This window comes from Hyperolius riggenbachi, chromosome 2, assembly GCF_040937935.1.
Source record: "Hyperolius riggenbachi isolate aHypRig1 chromosome 2, aHypRig1.pri, whole genome shotgun sequence".
NCBI lineage: Eukaryota > Metazoa > Chordata > Amphibia > Anura > Hyperoliidae > Hyperolius > Hyperolius riggenbachi.
In genome coordinates, this window is record NC_090647.1 from 62616242 (window position 1) to 62637412 (window position 21171).

The window sequence follows — 21171 nt, forward strand, 5'->3', positions numbered from 1 at the left end:
AGGCTAGCTACATGATAGAAAAAAAAATTCAAAAAATAGTGCTGCGCATCCACCCTGGCGCATTTAATAGAACGCCAGGGTGGTTAAGGTAGTGCTGGAAAATAAAGGTAAGCACACAAAATTTTGACATTCTTAGAGGTGTACTAACTTTTGTTGTCAGCAGTTTAGACATTAATGGCTGTGTGTTGTGTTATTTTGATGGGAGAGCCAATTTACACCGTTATACCAGCTGTACACTGACTACTTTACATTGTATCAAAGTGTCATATCCCCAGTGTTGTCCCATGAAAAAATATAATAACATACAGTATTTATAGAAGTGTGAGAGGTGTACTCACTTTTTGTGAGATACTATATAACATAGTACTGATATCACAAAGCAGGTCGGCGGTGAAGCTGGGCACCGCCATAGCACTAAAGCCATGCTACCTGCCCCGCACAAGGATAATTTGGGGATCTGGTGATGGCCAGACCCCAAATTACATCTCCGTCTAAATTGTAGCAACTCGTTGGGGGAATTGTATTTAAAGAGGAACTCAACTGAAAATAATGTAATAAAAAAAGTTCATAATTTTTACAATAATTGCGTATAAATGATTTAGTCAGTGTTTGCCCATTGTAAAATATTTCCTCTCCCTGATTTACATTCTGACATTTATCACATGGTGACATTTTTACTGCTGTCAGATGATGTCACTGGAAGGAAATGCAGCTTGCTTTTTTGGCAGTTGGAAACAACAGTAAACAGCTGTTATTTGCCACAATGCAACAAGGCTTCCACAGTGTGATGTCAGAACCATGGTCCTGACATCACACTGTGGGAGGGGTTTTACCAAAATATCAGCCATACAGAGCCCCCTGATAATCCATTTGAGAAAAGGAATAGATATCTCATGGGAAACTACTCAATCAGCAACTGATTGGGATGAAGTTCAATCCTTGGTCACGGTTTCTCTTTAAAGTGGTGTTAGTAGTACATACTACTGAGTGGGATGAAGTTCAATTCTTGGTTACAGTTTCTCTTTAAAGCCGACGGGGGTTTGAGCGGCAGCGGGGAGAATCGTCACACGGCTCACCCTGCGCCCAGCGCACCGGCACAATACGTACACCTCATATCAGAAGACAGTATTCAATTCATTGCTGTATGCAAACAGGAATAAGCTGCTCATCATCAGCCATCACTATTTTGAAGTCCGGCAACTCACAGGGCTCCCACGTAGCTGAAATAATTAAAGGTAGTTGCAGATTATGCCGGTATCAGACCCTATTTGTGTCGATCTGTGATCATGGCAGAAGCAACGCTGTTTACCGCACAGAATTAAAAGGCCCCTCAGTGTGACCAGCGTATCTGGCCACAGCAGGAGCATTTCCTTGTACGTTCCGCTTACGCTGTGCGCTGTATAATACCCATGTCAGCCCGACAGCTTGGAAGAAATAAACTAGAATGCATTTATAATACCTATGACTTTTTTTTTTTTTTTAAAGTAAGCTTGTAATACTTAAAGGGTAAATTCTGGGATCTGAAAGCAGGAAATCTGGGCGAGGTGGCAGTTTGGCCGCTGCCCTAGGCACACATAAAAATATCTTTTATATCAGAAAATTTGTGTGCCTGCTATAAACTATATTTGCGTGGGAGCCTATGGTAGTACTCAATATTTACTATTTTATCTGGTGCCGGATATTTAGCGTTTTTTTTTTTTTTTGCAGCAGGAGGGGCAGTTAAAGTTAGATATTTACAAGGGGAAGGGGCGGAGTTAAGGGTGAATTAGGGTTAGGCATGGGGTTAAAGTTAAGCATGGGGAGGGGTTAAGGTTAGGCATTGGTGAGGTGTGGTTAGGGTTAGACATTGGCAGAGGGGATAGTTAGTGTTAGGCATCAAAGGGGGGGTGGTTAGGTTTGGTCATCAGGGGTGTAGTTAGGGTTAGGCATCAGAAGGGGGTGGTTAGGGTTAGGCACCGGCAGATGAGATAGTTATGGTTAGGCATCAGAGGGGGGCTGGTTAGAGTTAAGCACTAGAGTGGGGTGGTTAGGTTTAGGCTTCAGCGGGGGTGGTGGTTAGGGTTAGGCATCGGTGGGGGAAGGGTTAATGTTATGCATTGGCAGATGAGATAGTTACAGTTAGGCCACAGAGGTGGGGTGGTTAGAGTTAGGCACTAGAGTGGGGTGGTTAGGGTTAGATATCAGAGAGGGGGGGTGCTTAAAGTAAGGCATTAGAGTGGGGTGGTTAGGGTTAGGCTTAAGCAGGGGTGGGGGTTAGGGTTAGGCATAGGTGGAGGGGAAGGGTTTAGCGATTCCCTACCTATAGCCAGGAAAAGGGCATCAGGTCAGGTGCAGGGATGCTGTAATTCAGTGCTAAAACAGGTACCTAGAGTTGTAAATATAAGGATTATGAGAAGTTAAAAAGGGTTACAAACTTTTTAGTTTAATTTATTGCTGTCAGTGTCGCTGAGGGGTGAATCCCTGCAACAGGGCGAAGTGAGGAAGAAGAGGAACTTGTATCAGACTTACTGCTGTCGCTGTTTTTACTACTTGCACAAAAATGTATTTTTTTTGTAGAATAAATAATGGCTTTTCAAAGATATTTTTTTTCGTATACTGTATTTAATATGTTGTTCAATGCACAGATTGTTACAGGTTTAATTTAGTCCTTTTAAAAAAAAATAATAAATGTCCAAACCATTGACTTCTAATTCAATGGGCTCGATTCACAAAAGGGTGCTAACTCCGTTAGCATGCCCAAAGCTTGTATTGATGATCACGCACAAAGTTTAGCGCTGCGCAAAAAGTCGGACCCAGTGCGACTAAAATGATGCACTGAGAGCGCCTAAAACTAAAAAAAGGCTCACCCAGTGTGATGACGTTTTGCCCGCATCGCACAGCGCTAAACTTTGCAAAACTTAAGGGTGTCTTAAAGGGCTTTAGGCATGCTAAGGGGCTTTTAGGCGTGCTAACTAAATTAGCACCCTTTTGTGAATTAAGCCCAATGTGACATTGGGCCTGATGCAATTGTCAGACTCGCCAGCGTTAAATGCTGGTGAGTCCGATAATCAGGCGACAATAAAGTTGCCTGATCCAATTACATTTAGCCCTATGCAGGGTGTTTAAAAAAACTCGCTTGGGCGATCTTATCGCCCACCAAGTTCCTTACACCCTATCCTATTACACTTTGCATGCCTCCGGGAAGCGATGCTTCTCAGCAGACATGAACGTTAGCTTAGACCTGCAAAAAGCAGGTCTAAACATGCTAACGCACATCATCGCCAATACTTCTGGGGGTCTCCTTTAATAAGGAGACCCCCAGAGCTCCCCGCCGGCCGCCGCTTGTCTCTGCAACCCCCAGAGATACTGTGAAGCAATTTCCCTCCCGCCGCTGAACACCCGCTGCAAGTCCCGTCCTGCAATCACAGTGTATGAGTCACTGTAATTACTCTCGCTATAGCAGAGTCCAGGCAAAGCATCTCTGAATCTGCCGCCGTGGCTCCCCATTGGTTCACAGGCTGGACCAATGAAAATGGCTCAGACTGTGAACCAATGGGGAGCCCCAGCGGCTGATTTAAAGATGCTTTGCCGGGACTTTGCTATAGCGAGAGTAATTACAGTGACTCATACACTGTAATTGCAGGGCGGGACTTGCGGTGGGTGTTCAGCAGCGGGAGGGAAATTGCTTCACAGTATCTCTGCAGCTACATGGGGAGTTGCAGAGACAAGCGGCGGGCGGCGGGGAGCTCTGGGGGTCTCCTTATTAAAGGAGACCCCCAGATGCAGTGTCGGAAGAAGGCGGCGCATGTTCGGCGGGTGTGCGCATGTGTGGGGAGTGAGGCCGTGGTGTTGAAGGACAGCACCACAGTGTAAAACCTCACTCCCCATCGCCCGTAACATGGGAGCATCGCTCAGGCTTTCACCTGAGTAATGCTCCCTAACAATCAGCCATCGCACAAGTGAAACTGGCAATAGGATTTGCCGGTAATCCTCGTGCGATGGCAAGGTGATAAGTAGCTCGCATCTTGCAAGCTACTTATCACCTTGAATAGCATCAGGCAGGCCCATTATATTTTAGAGGTTTCCTCTCCACTGAGGCGGCGGTGCCCCTGTACTGTTGGGTCTGGAATAGCTGCCTTAAATGAGGGTAAAGTCGGTGTGGCTCTGGTTGCTGAATATAAGCCAACTTTACTAAGACTGGGAGAGTGACGGAGTCTAGCTTCTACTTAAAGTGAACCTGAGTTGAAAAGAACTTGATGAGATAAACAATTGTATTTATCCTCCTACTCCTAAAATGATTTGTTTAGATAATGCAGTTTTATTTTATGTATAACAACTTAAAAAGTAGATTGTATGTTTTATTACCTCTGCTCAATAACACAGTCTTTTAAAGTGAACCTCCGGACTAAAAATCAACTCATCAGCACTGAAGAGACTTGGTGTTTCTTTAACAGTTTCACAGCATCAGAACTTTGTTTCTCTTATACAAGCCTCATGTTTAGCTACACAGAAGAAAACTGCCCGGGCTTTTTTCCCCTGATGCTGTGCAAAGCATGATGGGATTTTTGATGTTGTTGTACTCGTTCTGCTGTTTTGGTGTATTTTTTTTTTTACATTTTGAATTTGTCATTTGAAGCCTAGTGTGTGCAGCTGGGAGGGGTAATCAGGACACAGGATAGTTGGAACTGTGTCTCCTGCTCCTTGTCACCTCCTTTCAACCAAAAAGATGGCTGCCCCCATGACAAAGATGGCAGCCCCCACGAATCACAAACATTTGCCTGTTCTTTTAAAAGAGGGTGGGTAAGAGATCATATTACCTATCTATTCTAATTAACATAACTAATGTAACTTGATGACAGTATGTCTGTTTAGGCTGAAGTTCCCCTTTAAGTGTCCCATGACTAAAATATATATAAACTATTGAGCTTTTTGATTGATGCCCTGCACACAGAAGATGTTTTCTACCAGGAACGTTTTTTTGGCTGTAATTCCTTATCAGTGAGGGTTGCTCTAGTCCAGGGGTATCAAACTCCATGGGACAAAATTGAAAATTGGGACAAAGTCACGGGCCTAAACCTTGATGTCTAGTGGCTACCTCTCTCCCTCCCTTATATAGTTCCCTGGCGTCTAATGGACCTCCTTCCTTCCCCAAACTGTTTCCTGGTGTCTAATGCCTCCCCTATACAGTTCCTTGGTGTCTAATGGCTCCACTTTCTCCCTTATACTGTTTCCTGATGTCTAATGACACTCTTCTCTCCCCTATACAGTTACATGTTCACTAGTGTCTCCCCTTCCTCCGCTATAAAGTTTCCTTGTGTCTAGTGGCTCCTCTCCCTCCCCTATACAGTTCCCTGGTGTCTAGTGGTCCCTCTCCCTTCACTATGTGGCTTCAAATTGTTAGCGCTTAGCCATATAGACTTACTACTCAGTTACTCGCCGACCAAATATAATGCAAAGTGGGGAAACAACTTGGGGGCCAAATTTGATGGCACTGCAGGCCAGATTTGGCCCCTAGACTAGAGTTTGACATCTATGGTCTAGTCCCACTTGATCCAACTGAAGAGAAACTGTCACTTGCGTACCCCAGTCTTGACTCTTTCAGTCAGGAAAAGAAAAGGAACTCAGCTTAGTTAAGCTTTGCACATGTTAAGCTTGGCACGTCTATCTCATCATGTCACATGTCACCTCTGGTTCACTTTAAATTATCTTGTGAATTGAATGAAGAATTTGAAAGTCACAAGACCAAGGACTTTTAGGTTAAATGTGCAATGCCAAAATCAGCTTACTGAAAATGAAGTATCAAATCTTTTAAAATATTTTTTAAAGAAAGTTTGCGTCATTCAAAATGACAAAAGATGCAAAAAACGTAAAAAAAAAAACAAAACTTGCAAGGTTTGTGCTGATTTATGTGTTTGATTTAGCTGTGCGAAGAAAGTGTAAAATCCGTGAGGTGTTAGTATAATGGGAGTGGAGGTGATGACAGTGCTGTGAAGATTTACTTTCAAAAGAGAAATGTTAAGTAATCGCTGTGCCAAGCATCTAATCTCGTACATTTCCCCTTTTCCAGATTGGACATAAAACAATTTCTCACAATTGGATCTACAATTTGCTGCAAGCATCCGTTGCTCCGGAACTATTCGAGAGGGTAAGTCCTAATCAAAGCGGAATTTTCTCCAAAGATATTTCACGCGGGGGAAGTAAAAATGTGACATGTTTATACTGGTGCCGCTGAGTGATTGGAATTATCTGTGGCTGATGGAATAATATTACCCACCTTTTACTGTTTACTTTTTTTGTTGTCGGTTTAAGCACCTACTTTATTTTTTTTTCCTAATGAGAATACAAAAAGAGGAAAAGGGGGTGGGCATGTGAAAATGAACCATTTTAGTGTGGTGAGAGCACTCAAAAAATGCATAATATTGTGTGTCTAGCGAAGGTACATAATAACGTAGAAACGAGGGTACATCATGATGTAGTGATAATTGTTGCATAGATGTAATGTTGCATCGAAATTCGCAATTATGATGCAAAAGCATAATGTGAAATTTTGAAGAAAATCTTAATTCATTTTGTTTGTAATCATTTGTAATTTTGCATAATTTTTGTGTCATTTTGTGCTGACTATAGCAGTTAATAGCAAAGCAAGTACAATCCAAGCAAAAGTTTAGTATTAATGGTATAAAAACATGTTAGTAATGAGGGAGTGTCCAATTAAATGTGAATTTCGAAACTTTAAACTTTCTTCATTAGGCATGATCCGGAACTGAAATTGGTTCTGATCCAGTTCTATATCATGCCTGATGAAGAAACCTAATGTTTTAAAAGCTTGCAAAGAAATCTTGTTCAGTTAGTCATTAAAGGTATTACCTAAACAACTTTTGTTGTTTTGTCTTTTGGACAACTTTACATGCAACTTTCAAAATGGTGAGATCAAAAGTTTTGATCATGAGGGCTGGCCTTTCCTACCAGCCAAGTTTAATTTTTCCTCCAGCTCTCTGTAATCTGTCTGCTGCCTTGGTGTTGATACGGTCCCCTCGGTGCATGCCCTTTTCTGGTACCTATTGCAAATTATAAGCTTGTCTGAATGGGAGTGTTTTGAACGTACATTTGAAGGTTTCCAGGCTTGGAGTATTGAAGCACAGGCTGGGGGAGAACGTTCCAAAGGAGAAGTGATGCCCGTGGGAAGTCCTGGTTGTGAGAGCGAGAGCAGGGGCTTAACTAGGAGCCAGTGGGCCCCCATGCAGAGATTCTGACTGCCCCCCCTGGTTGCCTGCTCAGGGCCGTTTTGGGGGGCTGGATGGGTCGCAGCATGACGGGAAAGCCATGGCCACACTCGGCAGGCCCTCACCTCAGGCTCTCCCTTCTGGTTCCCCTCCAGCTTCAATAAGCGTGTGTGCAGGTGGCGGGCAGCGCAGATATACATGCCTTCCTTGCATCCCACCATGGATGTCCCTCGCTCTAGTGTCTGACGCTACTTCCTGTTTATACACATTGGGGTCCCTGTCACTTCCTAATCTGGGGGTCCCTGTCACTACCTAAACTGGGGGTTCCTGTCACTTACCTAACCTGGGGGTCCCTGTCACTACCTAACCTGGGGGTCCCTGTCACTACCTAACTGGACTTGGGGTCCCTGTCACTACCTAACCTAAGGGGCACCTGTCACTACCTAACTGGGGGTCCCTGTCACTACCTAACCTGGGGGGCACCTGTCACTTCCTAACCTGGGTGGCACTTGTCACTTCCTAACCTGGGGGGCGCCTGTCACTACCTAACCTGGGGGGTCCCTGTCACTACCTAAACTGGGGACTCCTGTCACTACCTGAACTGGGGGGCACCTGTCACTACCTGAACTGGGGGGCTCCTGTCATTACCTAAACTGGGGGTCCCTGTCACTACCTAACCTGGGGGGCACCAGTCACTACTTAACCTGGGGGGCGACTGTCACTACCTAACCTGGGGGTGCCTGTCATTACCTAAACTGGGGTCTCCTGTCACTACATACACTGGGGGCACCATTCACTACCTGAACTGGGGGGCTCCTGTCACTACCTGATCTGGGGGGCTCCTGTCACTACCTGAGCTGAGAGGCTCCTGTCACTACCTAAACTGGGGGGCTCCTGGCGGTACCTAAACTGGGGGGGCTCCTGGCCTCCTGCCGCTACCTAAACTAGGAGGCACATGTCACTACCTAAACTATCCAGGCCAGCCAGCCCAGCATCACCACGAGCCAACCAGCCCAGAATCACTGTCAAAAAGGCCACAGCATCACCACCAGTCAGGCCAGCATTTACTTCAACCAGCCAAGCACAACCCAGCATTACCGCCAGCCAACCCAGCCACAGCATCGGCCACAGCATCACCGTCAGCCAGCCCAGCCACAGCATCACCACAAGGCCTTTCAGCCCACACATCATCCACAATCCAGCCAAAAACAGTATTGCCAGGTCAGCCAGGCACAGCAGCCAGTAGAGGAGAATTCAGAAGCCAGGTGAGAGGTGTCTACCATATTAACCACTTCAGGACCACAGTCTTTTCTCCCCTTAAGGACCAGAGCCTTTTTCTCCATTCAGACCACTGCAGCTTTCACGGTTTAATGCTCGGTCATATAACCTACCACCTAAATTAATTTTACCTCCTTTTCTTGTCACTAATACAGCTTTCTTTTGATGCTATTTGATTGCTCCTGCGAGTTTTACTTTTTATTATATTCATCAAAAAAGACATGAATTTTGGCAAAAAAATGATTTTTTTAACTTTCTGTGCTGACATTTTTCAAATAAAGTAAAATTTCTGTATACATGCAGCGCGAAAAATGTGGACAAACATGTTTTTGATAAAAAAAAACCATTCAGTGTATATTTATTGGTTTGGGTAAAAGTTATAGCGTTTACAAACTATGGTGCAAAAAGTGAATTTTCCCATTTTCAAGCATCTCTGACTTTTCTGACCCCCTGTCATGTTTCATGAGGGGCTAGAATTCCAGGATAGTATAAATACCCCCCAAATGACCCCATTTTGGAAAGAAGACATCCCAAAGTATTCAGTGAGAGGCATGGTGAGTTCATAGAAGATTTTATTTTTTGTCACAAGTTAGCGGAAAATGACACTTTCTGACAAAAAAAAGAAAAAAAAAAAGTTTCCATTTCTTCTAACTTGCAACAAAAAAAAATGAAATCTGCCACGGACTCACTATGCTCCTCTCTGAATACCTTGAAGTGTCTACTTTCCAAAATGGGGTCATTTGTGGGGTGTGTTCACTGTCCTGGCATTTTGGGGGGTGCCTAATTGTAAGCACCCCTGTAAAGCCTAAAGATGCTCATTGGACTTTTGGCGCCTTAGCGCAGTTAGGCTGCAAAAAAGTGCCACACATGTGGTATTGCCGTACTCAGGAGAAGTAGTATAATGTGTTTTGGGGTGTATTTTTACACATACCCATGCTGGGTGGGAGAAATATCTCCATAAATGACAATTGTTTTATTTTTTTTACACACAATTGTCTATTTATAGAGATATTTCTGCCACTCAGCATGGGTATGTGGAAAAATACACCCCAAAACACATTATACTACTTCTCCTGAGTACGGCGATACCACATGTGTGGCACTTTTTTGCACCCTAACTGCGCTAAGGGGCCCAAAGTTCAATGAGTACCTTTAGGATTTCACAGGTTATTTTGAGAAATTTCGTTTCAAGACTACTCCTCGCGGTTTAGGGCCCCTAAAATGCCAGGACAGTATAGGAACCCCACAAATTACCCCATTTTACCATTTTAGAAAGAAGACACCCCAAGGTATTCCGTTAGGAGGATGGTGAGTTCATAGAAGATTTTTTTTTTTTGTCACAAGTTAGCGGAAATTGATTTTAATTGTTTTTTTTCACAAAGTGTCATTTTCCTCTAACTTATGACAAAAAATAAAATCTTCTATGAACTCACCATACTCCTAACGGAATACCTTGGGGTGTCTTCTTTCTAAAATGGGGTCATTTGTGGGGTTCCTATACTGCCCTGGCATTTTAGGGGCCCTAAACCGTGAGGAGTAGTCTTGAAACCAAATGTCGCAAAATGACCTGTGAAATCCTAAAGGTACTCATTGGACTTTGGGCCTCTTAGCGCACTTAGGGTGCAAAAAAGTGCCACACATGTGGTACCGCCGTACTCAGGAGAAGTAGTATAATGTGTTTTGGGGTGTATTTTTACACATACCCATGCTGGGTGGGAGAAATATCTCTGTAAATGACAATTGTTTGATTTTTTTTTACACACAATTGTCCTTTTACAGAGAGATTTCTCCCACCCAGCATGGGTATGTGTAAAAATACACCCCAAAACACAATATACTACTTCTTCTGAGTACGGCGATACCACATGTGTGACACTTTTTTGCAACCTAGGTGCGCTAAGGGGCCTAACGTCCTATTCACAGGTCATTTTGAGGCCTTTGGATTCTAGACTACTGCTCACGGTTTAGGGCCCCTTAAATGCCAGGGCAGTATAGGAACCCCACAAGTGACCCCATTTTAGAAAGAAGACACCCCAAGGTATTCTGTTAGGAGTATGGTGAGTTCATAGAAGATTTTTTTTTTGTCACAAGTTAGCGGAAAATGACACTTTGTGAAAAAAAAACAATACATATCAATTTCCGCTAACTTGTGACAAAAAATAAAATCTTCTATGAACTCATCATACACCTAACAGAATACCTTGGGGTGTCTTCTTTCTAAAATGGGGTCACTTGTGGGGTTCCTATACTGCCCTGGCATTTTACGGGCCCAAAACTGTGAGTAGTCTGGAAACCAAATTTCTCAAAATGACTGATAAGGGGTATAAGCATCTGCAAATTTTGATGACAGGTGGTCTATGAGGGGGCGAATTTTGTGGAACCGGTCATAAGCAGGGTGGCCTCTTAGATGACAGGATGTTTTGGGCCTGATCTGATGGATAGGAGTGCTAGGGGGTGACAGGAGGTGATTGATGGGTGTCTCAGGGGGCGGTTAGAGGGGAAAATAGATGCAATCAATGCACTGGGGAGGTGATCGGAAGGGGGTCTGAGGGGGACCTGAGGGTTTGGCCGAGTGATCAGGAGCCCACACGGGGCAAATTAGGGCCTGATCTGATGGGTAGGTGTGCTAGGGGGTGACAGGAGATGATTGATGGGTGTCTCAAGGTGTGATTAGAGGGGGGAAATAGATGCAAGCAATGCACTAGCGAGGTGATCAGGGCTGGGGTCTGAGGACGTTCTGAGGTGTGGGCGGGTGATTGGGTGCCCGCAAGGGGCAGATTAGGGTCTAATCTGATGGGTAACCGTGACAGGTGGTGATAGGGGGTGATTGATGGGTAATTAGTGGGTGTTTAGAGGAGAGAAGAGATGTAAACACTGCACTTGGGAGGTGATCTGATGTCGGATCTGCGGGCGATCTATTGGTGTGGGTGGGTGATCAGATTGCCCGCAAGGGGCAGGTTAGGGGCTGATTGATGGGTGGCAGTGACAGGGGGTGATTGATGGGTGGCAGTGACAGGGCGTGATTGATAGGTGATTGACAGGTGATCAGTGGGTTATTACAGGGAATAACAGATGTAAATATTGCACTGGCGAATTGATAAAGGGGGGTCTGAGGGCAATCTGAGCGTGTGGGCGGGTGATTGGGTGCCCGCAAGGGGTAGATTAGGGTCTAATCTGATGGGTAACAGTGACAGGTGGTGATAGGGGGTGATTGATAGGTGATTGATGGGTAATTAGTGGGTGTTTAGAGGAGAGAATAGATGTAAACAATGGATTTGGGAGGTGATCTGATGTCGGATCTGCGGGCGATCTATTGGTGTGGGTGGGTGATCAGATTGCCCGCAAGGGGCAGGTTAGGGGCTGATTGATGGGTGGCAGTGACAGGGGGTGATTGATGGGTGGCAGTGACAGGGGGTGATTGATAGGTGATTGACAGGAGATCAGTGGGTTATTACAGGGAATAACAGATGTAAATATTGCACTGGCGAATTGATAAAGGGGGGTCTGAGGGCAATCTGAGCGTGTGGGCGGGTGATTGGGTGCCCGCAAGGGGTAGATTAGGGTCTAATCTGATGGGTAACAGTGACAGGTGGTGATAGGGGGTGATTGATAGGTGATTGATGGGTAATTAGTGGGTGTTTAGAGGAGAGAATAGATGTAAACAATGGATTTGCGAGGTGATCTGATGTCGGATCTGCGGGCGATCTATTGGTGTGGGTGGGTGATCAGATTGCCCGCAAGGGGCAGGTTAGGGGCTGATTGATGGGTGGCAGTGACAGGGGGTGATTGATGGGTGGCAGTGACAGGGGGTGATTGATAGGTGATTGACAGGAGATCAGTGGGTTATTACAGGGAATAACAGATGTAAATATTGCACTGGCGAATTGATAAAGGGGGGTCTGAGGGCAATCTGAGCGTGTGGGCGGGTGATTGGGTGCCCGCAAGGGGTAGATTAGGGTCTAATCTGATGGGTAACAGTGACAGGTGGTGATAGGGGGTGATTGATAGGTGATTGATGGGTAATTAGTGGGTGTTTAGAGGAGAGAATAGATGTAAACAATGGATTTGGGAGGTGATCTGATGTCGGATCTGCGGGCGATCTATTGGTGTGGGTGGGTGATCAGATTGCCCGCAAGGGGCAGGTTAGGGGCTGATTGATGGGTGGCAGTGACAGGGGGTGATTGATGGGTGGCAGTGACAGGGGGTGATTGATAGGTGATTGACAGGAGATCAGTGGGTTATTACAGGGAATAACAGATGTAAATATTGCACTGGCGAATTGATAAAGGGGGGTCTGAGGGCAATCTGAGCGTGTGGGCGGGTGATTGGGTGCCCGCAAGGGGTAGATTAGGGTCTAATCTGATGGGTAACAGTGACAGGTGGTGATAGGGGGTGATTGATAGGTGATTGATGGGTAATTAGTGGGTGTTTAGAGGAGAGAATAGATGTAAACAATGGATTTGGGAGGTGATCTGATGTCGGATCTGCGGGCGATCTATTGGTGTGGGTGGGTGATCAGATTGCCCGCAAGGGGCAGGTTAGGGGCTGATTGATGGGTAGCAGAGACAGGGGGTGATTGACTGGTGATTGACGGGTGATTGACGGGTGATTGACAGGTGATTGACAGGTGATCAGGGGGGATAGATGCATACAGTACACGGGGGGAGGGGTCTGGGGGGGGGTCTGGGGAGAATCTGAGGGGTGGGGGGGTGATCAGGAGGGGGCAGTGGGCAGGGGGGGGATAAAAAAAAAATAGCGTTGACAGATAGTGACAGGGAGTGATTGATGGGTGATTAGGGGGGTGACTGGGTGCAAACAGTGGTCTGGGGGGTGGGCAGGGGGGGGTCTGAGGGGTGCTGTGGGCAATCAGGGGGCAGGGGGGGGGGAAATCAGTGTGCTTGGGTGCAGACTAGGGTGGCTGCAGCCTGCCCTGGTGGTCCCTCGGACACTGCGACCACCAGGGCAGGAGGCAGCCAGTATAATAGGCTTTGTATACATTACAAAGCCTATTATACTATTTCCATGCGGCGATCCGGGTGCTAGTAACCCGCCGGCGCTTCCGAACGGCCGGCGGGTTACTACGAGCGGTGGGCGGAGCCAGTCCCCGGCGGCTGATCGCGTCATGAATGACGCGATCGCCGCATAGCCACCCACGCAGCCGCCCCCGCCGATGGGCGTATTGCGGTCGTTTGGGCCCGGACTTTGCCGCCGCCCATCGGCTGGGGGCGGTCCTCAAGTGGTTAAGGGGGCATTCTGTCTATTTATGTGAAATGCTGTCTATTTATGTGCCTCATGATTGCTGAATTTGTCTTGTTGGGTGCCTCATTATTTGTTGGGGGCCTCAAGATTGATGAATGTGTCTTGTTGGGGCCTCATGATCGCTGACTTTGTCTTGTTGGGGGCCTCATGATTGCTGAATTTGTCGTGATGGGGGCCTCATGATTGCTGAATTTGTCTTGTTGGGGGTCACATGATTGATAACTGCGAGACTATGATATCATATGAGACAATAGCATTAAACCTACTTTTTTAGCTTTTTAAAACAGAAAATTAAAACTGGGAGGTTCTAAAAAAATGAATACATTTTTCAGGAGTAGGATGGATGAAAGTGTTCATCTTCACAGTTTATTTTTAACTTTATTTTCCATAATGTGCATGTATGAGTTAAAACGTTTGTAATTAGTTTAAATTGCTGTTGCCACTTTGCGATAGATAAGTGACTTTTGGGTAGCAGTTTGGGCACTCGGCCTCCAAAAGGTTCGCCACGACTGTCCTAATCTAATGTCCCACATTGCTAAGTTCATGTAAATTTGTCTCCACCCGTGACCACACCCACATTCTGGTCCATGGCCACACTCATTTTTCGCCAGAATTTTCGCCCCTGGGAAATTTTCTGCGGACGCCCATGGCTGTACTACACATACAATTCATTATCTCATAAGTTTATTTTTGTTTCAGGTTTATTTTAAGGTCAGGCACAAAACCAATAGGGCAGTCGGGGTAATACATTTGTTTAAAAGGTTTATCCTACTAAGCAGAGATTTTATATGACCATTCCACTTACATACCTACAAGTGTCATTTTTGTGGTAGGGCCGTGCAGTTCATGTTATATAATTTTTGTTCTTCTTCCAAGAAAATGCACAAAATGCACTACCATTTTAGACTCTTTACTCTGCTCTGAATCTGAAAGGCTGAAATATCGTTAAGTGCTTTTCTGAAAGCATATCATTTGGATTCTGTTATGACTTGTTTTGGTTAATTTTTAAAGGAACCAAATTGATCTATTATCTTACAGAGATTTGTCAGACTGCTAATAGGGTTAGTGAGGGATAATGATGTGTCATTCTTACATAATGTTTGTTATTGGTATTGTGACAGCTGGTCTGATGTAAGTCTTGATAAAGCCATAAAGTACGTAGAATCAAAATAGTTTATAGCTGTTTGCTGTTCCTAGTTTGCACATGTGCAGCTCAGTAAAAGAGCAATGGTGTATTTATTAAGAGTCAAGATTCAAGCAATTTATTGTCATTGTAGTAGCATGTGGGGTATTGTACCGTGTAAGCCATCAGTAAAAGCAAGAAGTTATAAATCAGGATGATACCATTTATTGCTAACTAAAAATGAATAAAAATAAGCAAGCTTTCGGCCTTGTAGCCTTCGTTGGGCTTATAGCCTGTTAGTTTGCAAGCTGGTGGTACAGACAGCTATATACATGCAACATCAAAAGGGAAAAAAGATATTTTTTTCAAGCATAAATACATGTCATTAAGATGCCTTAATTCAAACAGACCATCTAGATGGGGTTAGAGGTTGTTAGCTGAGATAAGGATCCTTGTTTACTCGATGCTCACAGACCTGGGATTAGGATTGACCCAGAGGTATCGTAAATTCTTAGTTCACAAGTTCAGCTAGAATGGCTGAGAAAGTTCAAATATCATCAGCCTTATACCAATATAAAAAGTTGTTGTCCTTATTCAAACCCTTCTCCAGAGCTTTGAACTGATTACATTTTGTTTCTGCTATTAATCGATCATTGTCATTGTGTAACATAACGAAAATTAATTTTCATGACAGCCTCACAGTTCATATAAAGAACAGTGATAAGCGGAAATGCAGATAGTCTTTTTGCATTAATTTTTGCAAAAAAATAATTGTCAGTTTGACTTTTGAACATAAAATGCCATAAAAAATCATTTTGTAATAAGTTTGTGGTTCTTCCCATTTTTCGTGAATTTTCATGCAAATAACAAAAACAGTTTTTGCGCTCTTCATGAATTTTCGCAGTAGAAGTAAATATTTTTAAAATTTGTTTCCTTTGACCCTTTTGCAAAAATACAATGATACATAGTTATTTGGGTTGAAAAAAGACATTCATCCATCAAGTTCAACCAAAAAATATAGTACAACACCAGCCCGCTCCCTCACAGATCCCTGTTGATCCAGCGGAAGGCGAAAAACCTTTGGGCGATGTAGAGGAAGGCAAATGTATTTTCGTGAATATTTTCTCGAAATTAAAAAAAAAAAACATTTTCAATGTGAAATGACTGGTGAAAATTTGTGTGCAACACTGATAGGGAACATAGTGATAATAACAAAGGTAAAAATAGAAGAATTATACATGTATGCCAGGCATTTCAAATATTTAAACAATGTGTACACAGTGTTAATTATTTCAGAGAAGATTCTGAGTTTATAAAGTTTATGGCAGATGGGAAAAAGCTGGTTTTCAGTCTGTTTGTGTGTATGCGAATTGATCTAAAACGTCTACCTGATGGAAGGAGCTCAAACAAGGCGTTTCCAGGGTGCGTGTTGTCCTTGATAATGTTTTTTGGCCCTTCTCATACAGCGAGTCTTATACAAGAGTTCAAGTTGATGGTAGTTCAGTGCCGATAATGACGTCTGCTGTTTTAACAACTCACTGCAGGGCTTCTCTACAACCCTTGGTGCAGCTGTTATAGAGAAGCCTTGCAGCGAGTTGTTAAAATAGCAGACGTCATTATCGCCACTGAACTACCATCACTTGAACTCTTGTAAAAGACTCGCTGTATGAGAAGGGCCAAAAAACATTATCAAAGACAACACTCTCCCTGGAAATGCCTTTTTGAGCTTCTTTTATCAGTTGTTATACGTTATTTACTCTTCTCCTGCAATCAGTGCAAAGGGTTTTTCTTATTAGTATTACTATAAAAAAAATAGTACGCTATGTAAAACCTGCATGTCCCTCAATAATCACAGAGATATAAACATGTGTAGTGGTGAAAATGGCAGTCAAAGTAAAGTAAGTGGAGATTAAAGGGACACTTAAGTCAAGCAAAAAAAATGAGTTTTACTCACCTGGGGCTTCCACCAGCCCCTTGCAGCTCTCCGGTGCCCCCGTAGCCTCGCTCCGATCCTTCTGTCCCTGTCGGCGGCTACTTCCGGTTTCGGCGACAGGCGCCAACAGGCTGGGAACGCGAGTGATTCTTTGCGTTCCTGGCCACAGTAGCACCCTCTATACTGCTATTCTAGCCTTCCTTGCTGTGTGACTTACGTGACCCTTTAAAGCTGCTTCTATCTCTGATTGTACAAAAATTAAATTTTCTGATTTCTGAGGAGTATCTTTTTTGGTCATTTTTTGCATTCTCTGATTGGCCATATACTTCAGAGTTAACATTCTCTGATTGGTCCAATGCTTTTTGAGTTCTGTGATTGGTCTAAAATTACTGAGTTGCAGTTATGTGGTATTTTGCAGAAATCCAATTTTGGATTTTAGAGGAGTCTTTTTGGTCATATTTTGCATTCTCTGATTCATCCAATGCTTCATTGTTCTGTTAATGGGGTAATGTCACCTCGAGCACACTTTAAATTACACAGAAGGGTCTCGGCTTGTGGTATTTCTGATAATTGTACCATTTACTTTTTATTTTCCTTTTTTTTTATTCATTTACATTTTTTTTTCTCTTTTTATTATATATTGAAACATGCTGAAAGTCTGTTTTATGAAGACAATACCACGCAGTAGTACTCTGTAATTGTATTGAGATTTCTACTAGAATTAATCTCAGCCAGGTCTTAGTGAAGTACATACACTGATAAATAATATATGAATATGGATAATAAGGTGGGATTAACCTCTTATCTTTCCTGAGAAAGTGTCCGTGACAAATGATGCCATGAGCAATGTCTACCTAACAATACTTGTTCTGTGTTTCTATAATTAATACTGTCTTGAGTTTGTTATGCTTGTTGAAATACATTCATCTTTAACACTTTAACTACCTCCTGCTACTTCCATCTCAAAAACATTTCCAGAATCCATCCCTTCCTTTCACAAGAAGCAACTAAAATGCTTGTGCATGCCCTAATCATCTCCCGTCTCGACTACTGCAACACCATACTCTGTGGTCTACCAAAAAGCAGACTGGCACCTCTCCAATCCTTACTAAACTCCGCGGCCCGTCTCATCCACCTCTCTTCTAGATCCTCTGATGCAACCCCTCTCTGCCAATCCCTCTATTGGTTACCAGTTTCCCAAAGGATCCAGTTTAAACTTCTCTCGCTTGCATACAAAGCTCTACACAAGCTATTGCCTCCATACATTTCCTCTTTAATCTCCAGATACCTCCCCGCCCGGACCCTCCATTCCTCACAGGAGACCCTTTTGTCCTCCAGCTTAGTCACCTCCTCTCACTCTCGCATCCAAGACTTCTCACGGGCTATCCCTTTCCTTTGGAACTCTCTCCCTCAGCCGGTTCGTCATGCCATGAGTCTGGAAACCTTCAAACGTACTCTGAAAACACAGCTGTTCAAACAAGCCTTTAATTTGCTATAGGCAGCACTGAAGGCACACTGGCTCACCCACTAATCCTTGCAGGCGCGGAGCTAGGGGGGGTCGGGGTAGGACAAGTGCCCCGGGGCGCCTGGTCCCCAAGGGCGCCCTCCGCCTGGCTGAGCTGCGGGGGTTTTTTTTATTTGTTTTTTTTTGGGGGGCGGGTGAGGGGAGCAGCGCAGAGAAGAGGGAGAGCTGTGCGGACGGTGGGGAAGGGGGGCCATATCCCCCCTCCTTCCCTCACCTTAGGTGCTCTCTCCCTCCCTCGCTGTCCCCTCCAATGTCCAGGTGGCTCTTGGCTGGCAGCGGCGGGCGGAACTCACCTCCGTCTCGCTCCAGCGCCGGGCGGAAGTTCGGGTGCGCAGCCGCTGCTCTGGTCTGGACCAGACCAGAGTAGTGGCAGATCCATCCGGCGCTGCGACGAGACGGAGGTAAGTTCCGCCCGCCGCTGCCAGCCACCCGGACATTGGAGGGGACAGCGAGGAAGGGAGAGCAGCTCTTCTCTGCGCTGCTCCCCTCCTGCTGGGGAGGGGGACACCTGACCTGGCTACCTACTCTGGGCACATATACCCCTGCCTACATATACTGGACTTATATCCCTGGCTACCTACTCTGGGCACATATACCCCTGGCTACCTACTCTGGGCACATATACCCCTGGCTACCTACTCTGGGCACATATACCCCTGGCTACCTACTCTGGGCACATATACCCCTGGCTACCTACTCTGGGCACATATACCCCTGGCTACCTACTCTGGGCACATATACCCCTGGCTACCTACTCTGGGCACATATACCCCTGGCTACCTACTCTGGGCACATATACCCCTGGCTACCTACTCTGGGCACATATACCCCTGGCTACCTACTTTGGGCATATATACCCCTGGCTACCTACTCTGGGCACATATACCCCTGCCTACCTACTCTGGGCACATATACCCCTGGCTACCTACTCTGGGCATATATACCCCTGGCTACCTACTCTGGGCACATATACCCCTGGCTACCTACTCTGGGCACATATACCCCTGCCTACATATACTGGGCATATACCCCTGGCTACCTACTCTGGGCACATATACCCCTGGCTACCTACTCTGGGCACATATACCCCTGGCTACCTACTCTGGGCACATATACCCCTGGCTACCTACTCTTGGCACATATACCCCTGCCTACATATACTGGGCATATACCCCTGGCTACCTACTCTGGGCACATATACCCCTGGCTACCTACTCTGGGCATATATACCCCTGGCTACCTACTCTGGGCACATATACCCCTGGCTACCTACTCTGGGCACATATACCCCTGGCTACCTACTCTGGGCACATATACCCCTGGCTACCTACTCTGGGCACATATACCCCTGGCTACCTACTCTGGGCATATATACCCCTGGCTACCTACTCTGGGCACATATACCCCTGGCTACCTACTCTGGGCACATATACCCCTGCCTACATATACTGGGCATATACCCCTGGCTACCTACTCTGGGCACATATACCCCTGGCTACCTACTCTGGGCACATATACCCCTGGCTACCTACTCTGGGCACATATACCCCTGGCTACCTACTCTGGGCACATATACCCCTGCCTACATATACTGGGCATATACCCCTGGCTACCTACTCTGGGCACATATACCCCTGGCTACCTACTCTGGGCACATATACCCCTGGCTACCTACTCTTGGCACATATACCTCTGCCTACATATACTGGGCATATACCCCTGGCTACCTACTCTGGGCACATATACCCCTGGCTACCTACTCTGGGCATATATACCCCTGGCTACCTACTCTGGGCACATATACCCCTGGCTACCTACTCTGGGCACATATACCCCTGGCTACCTACTCTGGGCACATATACTCCTGGCTACCTACTCTGGGCACATATACCCCTGGCTACCTACTCTGGGCATATATACCCCTGGCTACCTACTCTGGGCACATATACCCCTGGCTACCTACTCTGGGCACATATACCCCTGCCTACATATACTGGGCATATACCCCTGGCTACCTACTCTGGGCACATATACCCCTGGCTACCTACTCTGGGCACATATACCCCTGGCTACCTACTATGGGCACATATACCCCTGGCTACCTACTCTGGGCACATATACCCCTGCCTACATATACTGGGCATATACCCCTGGCTACCTACTCTGGGCACATATACCCCTGGCTACCTACTCTGGGCACATATACCCCTGGCTACCTACTCTGGGCACATATACCCCTGGCTACCTACTCTGGGCACATATACCCCTGCCTACATATACTGGGCATATACCCCTGGCTACCTACTCTGGGCACATATACCTCTGGCTACCTACTCTGGGCACATATACCCCTGGCTACCTACTCTGGGCACATATACCCCTGGCTTCCTACTCTGGGAACATATACCCCTGGCTACCTACTCTTGGCACATATACCCCCGCCTACATATACTGGGCATATACCCCTGGCTACCTACTCTGGGCACATATACCCCTGGCTACCTACTCTGGGCACATATACCCCTGCCTACATATACTGGGCATATACCCCTGGCTACCTACTCTGGGCACATATACCCCTGGCTACCTACTCTGGGCACATATACCCCTGGCTACCTACTCTGGGAACATATACCCCTGGCTACCTACTCTTGGCACATATACCCCTGCCTACATATACTGGGCATATACCCCTGGCTACCTACTCTGGGCACATATACCCCTGGCTACCTACTCTGGGCACATATACCCCTGCCTACATATACTGGGCATATACCCCTGGCTACCTACTCTGGGCACATATACCCCTGGCTACCTACTCTGGGCACATATACCCCTGGCTACCTACTCT

General features: G+C 45.6%; 1 protein-coding gene across 2 annotated transcripts in view; it reads left to right on the forward strand.

Moving 5' to 3' along the window:
- The window catches only part of CNTN5 (contactin 5), a 1437092-nt gene that overhangs the window by 363106 nt on the left and 1052815 nt on the right, over positions 1-21171 (forward strand). For both annotated transcript variants that reach the window (XM_068266844.1, XM_068266845.1), the window contains exon 3: positions 6047-6124. The gene's annotated coding sequence lies outside the window, so the exon portion shown is untranslated. The remainder of the gene's footprint in view (positions 1-6046; positions 6125-21171) is intronic.